We start from the raw sequence: 6,022 nt of genomic DNA on the forward strand, positions 1-6,022 counted from the left end.
TGGGGGAGTTGGTGGGGGAGCAGGTGAGTGACTTTTGGGATAGCATTGTAAATGTAAATGAAACAAATACCTAATTTTAAAAAAGTTAAAAAAAAGAATATAGAGATATAGAATCTAAAAAAAAAAAAGAAAAAGAAAAAGAAAAAAAAAAGAAAAGAAAGAAAGACTGTTAACCTTACAATTGAAAACTTGTTGCTCTATTGCTAGTCACATATTCTCTATCTTTGTCTCTATGTATCTCTGTCTGCCTGTCTTTCTCTGTCTCTCTCTGTGTATCTGTCTCTCTCTCTGTGTCTCTGTCTCTCTCTCTGTGTCTCTGTCTCTGTCTCTCTCTCAGGGTACCACGGTAATAAAATTTATAGTTTCTGAAATAATGACTCTTACCCTTAGATTATGTTGGTTTCAGCTTTAAGTCTTGAACTGTAACAATGAGGCAGTATTTTAAGTTTGAACTTATAAGTTCCTACACATCTGATCTCATGCATTCTTTTCACATATCACAAAGTTGACTTAGCAAAGCCATTTTTGTTTAGTTCTGAGAGTAAACCCAGAGCATTGTATTTCCAATTGACTGAATGTTTTAGTTTGGTAGTGATCTATTTTTTTTTTAATTTGGGGCAGTTTGCTTTTAATTGGGCAGAGTCAAACTCAATAATCTAGGTGAGTGATTCTCAATTTTCCTAATGCTGTTACCATTTCTTATTCTTCCTCATGTTTTGGTGACCCAAAACACAAGTTTTTTTTTTTTTTATTGTTGTTGTTGTTTTTTTGTATTTTTGTTTTTGTTATTTATTACTTCCAAACTGTTTGAACTCATAATGTAATTATCTAATATATGGGATATCTGATATGTCACCCCAAGTGATCATGACCCACAGGTTGACAACCACTAATCTAGGTGGTCTTGAAATTAACAATATCTTCTGAGTGGCCATTACTTCAGATTTGAGTTACAAACCAATCCTCACATATTATTTTAAAGAATCCAAAGACACAGAAATACACATACACAAAAATACACATACAAACACACACAAACACACAAACAAACAACCATGTGTTTGGTTTGAGATTTTCCCTTAAATATTGCAAAAATGAACATGCAAAAGAAATTACCTACAAAATCACAACCAAAACAAAACAACCCAAACCAAACAAAAGAAAACTGAGCAAAAAAAACTTTCAAAATGCCATTGAGTTACTTTTATGTTGTCAAGCTCCTGAAGATGGAGCCTGCCCTGAAGTGTGCCTCATACACATAGTGAGACTCTTTTGGAGAAAATACCNATCATGTATTAATTGCAAATAGCTTCCTTGTAGTAATGGAAGCCCATGTGCTCTCCCTGTCTCAGTGCAAGGAGTCCACTGGGCTTGACCCTTTTAGGCATTGCACTTGTTGCCTTGAGTTCATGTGTGTCAGTCTTGATGTATACAGAAGATGCTGTTTTCTTGGAATCAGCAATATTCTCTGTTTTGTCAATCTTTTTTCATGTGTATGATGGGAGTGCTTTGATGAAGATATCCCTCTTAGGACTAAGTGCTCCAAAGTCTTTCATTCTTTTTTCATTTTCCTGTTGTAGGTCTACGTTTTAGTTCAAATCTATGGTAAGAGGAAGCCTTTTTAATGAGGACTGAGTGAGGTACTTATATATTGGTATAGCAGTACATCATTTTATGAGTTTGTTTATAGCTATACACACACAGTACTCCTACTTAGTGATATTTTTCTGCAAACTATCTTTAACTTTAACTAGTTTTATTATACATTCCTTATTAAAACCATCATGTTATGTTATCTATGGAATAATGCTACACTCTGTATTTGGTTGACTTAAACCACTTCTTCATTGGTGGGGCACTTATGAGGCACAAGATGAAGTGCTCCTTCTACAGAGAAGCCACCGGGCATTCCTCCAGGTTACACCTCCAGCAATCTGGCAAAGCTTGGTAATGATAGGATTGTACACTTTCTCCAGTTTTCTGCTGATGCTCAAATTCTTCCTTCTCTGCAGTCTGGTTCTTATCCAGCCACCTGATGGTTTCATTACACTTGCCAAGAATNTTCTGTGTGTCCTCATCATTGACATTTCCTTCAAGTTTCTCATTCTCAGCAGTTGTGTTCAAGTTGAAGGCATACGACTCTAGTGAATTCTTGGAGGAAACCTTAGCTCTCTGCTTCTTATCCTCAGCTATGTATTTCTCAGCTTCTTGGGCCATGCACTGAATATTCTCCTTGCTCAAGAGGCTCTTGTCATTGATGATTGAGAGCTTGTTCTCCTTCCTTTCACTTTTATCTACAACAGAAACATTGAGGACTTCATTAGCATCAATGTCAAAAGTAACTTCAAATTGAGGAACCCCTCAGGGTCCTGGAGGGATGCGTGTATAATCCAACTTTCCAAGCATGTTGTTGTCCTTGGTAATGAAGGTCCTTTCATCTTCATACACCTGAATGAGTACATCTGGCTGGTTGTCAGAGTAGGTGGCCAAGTCTGTGTCTGCTTGGTTCAAATGGTGATATTGTGCTTGATTATTACAGTCATGACTCCACTAGAAGTTTCAATATCTTGGGAAAGAGTTGTGACATCTAAGAGCAGTAAATCCTTAACATTCTCATACTTGTCTTGAGATAGAATTGCTGCCTGGACAGCTGTACCATAATCAACAGCTTCATTGGTGTGAATGCTCTTGTTAATTTTTTTTTTCCATTGAGGAAGTTTTCAGGCGTTTCTGAATCTTGAGGATTCTGGTAGAACCACTCACCATGCCAATATCATGGATATGTGCTTGTCAGTTTGACATCTCAAAGAGCCTTTTCTACAGGGTACAGTTCATCACAGATCAGGACAACATTCAATTGCCCAGTTCGAGCCTGGGTAATGAAGGTATAGGAGTCAATTCCTCATAGAGAGAATCAATCTTAATACTGGCCTCGTGCTAGAAGAGAGGGTGCACTTGGCTTGCTCACAGCAAGGGCTGTGGAGCCAGACATCTCACTTGCTCTCAGTTATGTCCATCTTGTTCATTTACTTAAACTTAGCAAGGCATGGTTGGCTATTAGGTGGCCAAAGTCTTTTCCACACAGTGGGTGTCTCTAGCTGTTGATTTGACTTCAAAATTCTATCCTCAATTGTGATAACTGACAGGGCATAAAGGGTACAATCCAAGTCACAAATCAGCAAACTCCTATCAGGTCTGACCTTTTTATCCAAACCATAAGCAATAGCAGCAGAAGTTGGTTCATTGATAATTCAAAGTCTGTTGAGGCCAGCAGTAGTTCCATCATCTTTTGTTCCCTTCCTTTGAGAGTCACTTGAGTAAGCTGGCAGTGGGACCATGGAATTGATAACAGTCTTTCCAAGGTAAGCTTCTGTAATTTCCTTCGTATTTTTCAGAACCACTGAGTCCACTTCTGCTGGGTAGAATCTTTTTGTCTCCCCTTTGTATTTGAAATCGATCTTTGACCTGCCTGTATCATTGATCACCATGAACTTCATGGCCAGTGCTTCATATCAGACAGAACAATAGCATCATCAAACCTATGTATGATCAGACATTTGACATCAAAATTGTGTCGGTGGAGTTCATTGTCACATGATTCTTAGCAGCATCTCCAGTTAATTCTGTGACATCGAAAGCAACATAGCTGAGTGTGGTGTGTTTACCCTTGTCATTGGCAATTATTTACACATTTTCATACTGGAAAACACAAGAGTAGGTGGTGCCAAGATCAGTTCCAACAGTTCCCTTGGACATGGTTGCTTTTATATAGGCACAGTTCTGCTGACAATAAGACCACACAAATCCCCTAATTCTGTCTCTGTGTTCAATGAACACACCTACTGAGTTTATTTAGCTTTTTTCATATATATTTCTGTCCAGATCTGAACACATGGGATTAGATAGCCTGTGTGAGAACTTGTCCCTGAACTAGAATGTTTCTCCTCTTCTCAGCAGTCATTAATAACATGTAGCTCCTCATCTGGTGGTGGAAATATGAAGTAGTTCTTCTCACCCCATGGGTTGTAACCTGCAGCTGTCACTACACTGGGCAGCTCTACATCTTTTTATGTAAATGTAGCTCTCTCTTATAATAAAAACAAGATTTCACTTTCCTTTAAAACCAATGTGGACTACTATAGATACTCAACTGTCCAAAATATGGAGAATAAGTACATGGAGTGCCCAACATGAACCGATGCAATTGCCATGGAAAGGCTCATGGAGATGAGAAAAAAAATGCAGTACTTGAGAGCAGAATTCAATAATGGGATAGAAACATTGAACATGAAGCTGAAAAATCACAATAATCCTTTGGAAGAACTCAAAGGACAGCCTTACAAATAGAATGTGAGAAACAGAATAAAAACTGTATCAGTAGGCAAATATAGAATAGATGAACTCCTCCAAATAAAAAATATTTACACACACACACATGGAACATAGAGGATATGTTGTATATCATGAAAATACACAAGGCTATGCATAGGCTTCAGAGGTAGTTTACCATTGCTTATACACACCATCCTATCAAATGCACACCAATTGTTATAATACCTTTAAATATAATGACCCGTAGAACAAAGAGTACAATGTTTTACTTACGAAATTAGATGAAGAAATACTGTTTGAAATAGTCATAAGTATTTATGTAGATCTGTAAGAAGTTATTTTCTTTCTATGATTTTAAGAAGATATACCATTTTTACATTATGATATCTTTGAGGGCAAATGAAACTTTTTATTTCTTCATTATAGTAATTAACATTATATTTTTATACACAACCCACCCACTGCATGTGAAGAGTCTGCTTTCATGGATTCTTAGGTTGTCAGTATTACAAGTATTCTGGGTATGCTAAGGATTTACATGTAGATTTTCTTCTTGTCATTGTCATCTGCATAACATCATAGCTATTCTCATAGTACTTATTTTGTTTTGTGGGGAGCAGGTGTGGCAGCAGTCCCAAGAAGGCGCCAGGGACTGCAGCTAAGTCGTATGACTTGCACCTGACTTTCTCATATAAACCACAAATATCGTGAGAGCTGCGCAGGTGTACCAGGTTACTGGCGAAGCCATTTTGGTGGAGATATGTCCCTGCTGCCCTGATTAGCTGAAGCTGCGTACCTGGTGAGGTGATGTGGCCTGCTGTGAGTGGATGGGAACTGATAGTATATAAGAGTGAGAGGCCCAGGGCCCGGGGTCTTTCGCCTACACAGTCAATGTGCAGCCCAATAAACGTGTGCAGAAGGATCCTATTATGGTGTCTTTCTTGCTGGCCAGACGGGCACTCACATGTTTTAGGTTTTTAAAATGGTGTGACCCAAGAGCTTCCTCCCTGGTGACTAGCTGACATAATTCCACAGAGTAGCATGCAAGATACCAAGGGAAGAGGGCAGCCAACATGCTAACCCAGCTATGATGCCTATGAACCACAACAGTGATTAATTACCATGACATTGTAACTCTATAGGTGCAATAGTGCTCCATGTACCTTAGTATCCAAGAGCTTAATTGGATTTCATTCCCACTCAACAAGAGAACAATCATGTCTGGGACTGAATCTGTAACCAAGAGCTTAATTGGGTTGTATTCCCACTCAACAAGAGAGCAATCATGTCTGGGACTGGATCTGTGTCAATAATCAAGGAGGTATATTTGGAGGTCTAGGACATGGAAGAACTATTATATAAAGATAATGAAAATCAAAGAGAGAAAGAGGAGGTTGTTGATGTAATCCTGGACCAAAATGTGGAGGTGGTAGTTGAACAAATATTAGACCAGAGGGAGGAAGACAAAGAGGAGGAGGAGGAACACGAAGAAGAGGAAGATTTGAAGGAACTAGTGTTCATCTAGGATCATGTTGTCCGATGGGACCACTTTGACACTCACCAGACAGTGGGAGAAAGAAAATAAACAACTCTAAATTAGATATTTTCACAGACAATTGTTAGCATATACACTCAGCAAGGTATAATTTTAGATGTCTTCTTAAAGATCTACTTTCCCAAGACTTGTGTT

The 6,022-nt window shown here is 38.4% G+C and overlaps 1 pseudogene; it reads right to left on the minus strand.

Moving 5' to 3' along the window:
* Nucleotides 1-1,831: 1,831 nt before the first annotated feature.
* LOC110287858 lies at nt 1,832-3,756 on the minus strand (annotated as a pseudogene).
* Between the last annotated feature and the right edge of the window lie 2,266 nt (nt 3,757-6,022).

Source organism: Mus caroli, unplaced genomic scaffold, assembly GCF_900094665.2.
Source record: "Mus caroli unplaced genomic scaffold, CAROLI_EIJ_v1.1 scaffold_20494_1, whole genome shotgun sequence".
Lineage (NCBI taxonomy): Eukaryota > Metazoa > Chordata > Mammalia > Rodentia > Muridae > Mus > Mus caroli.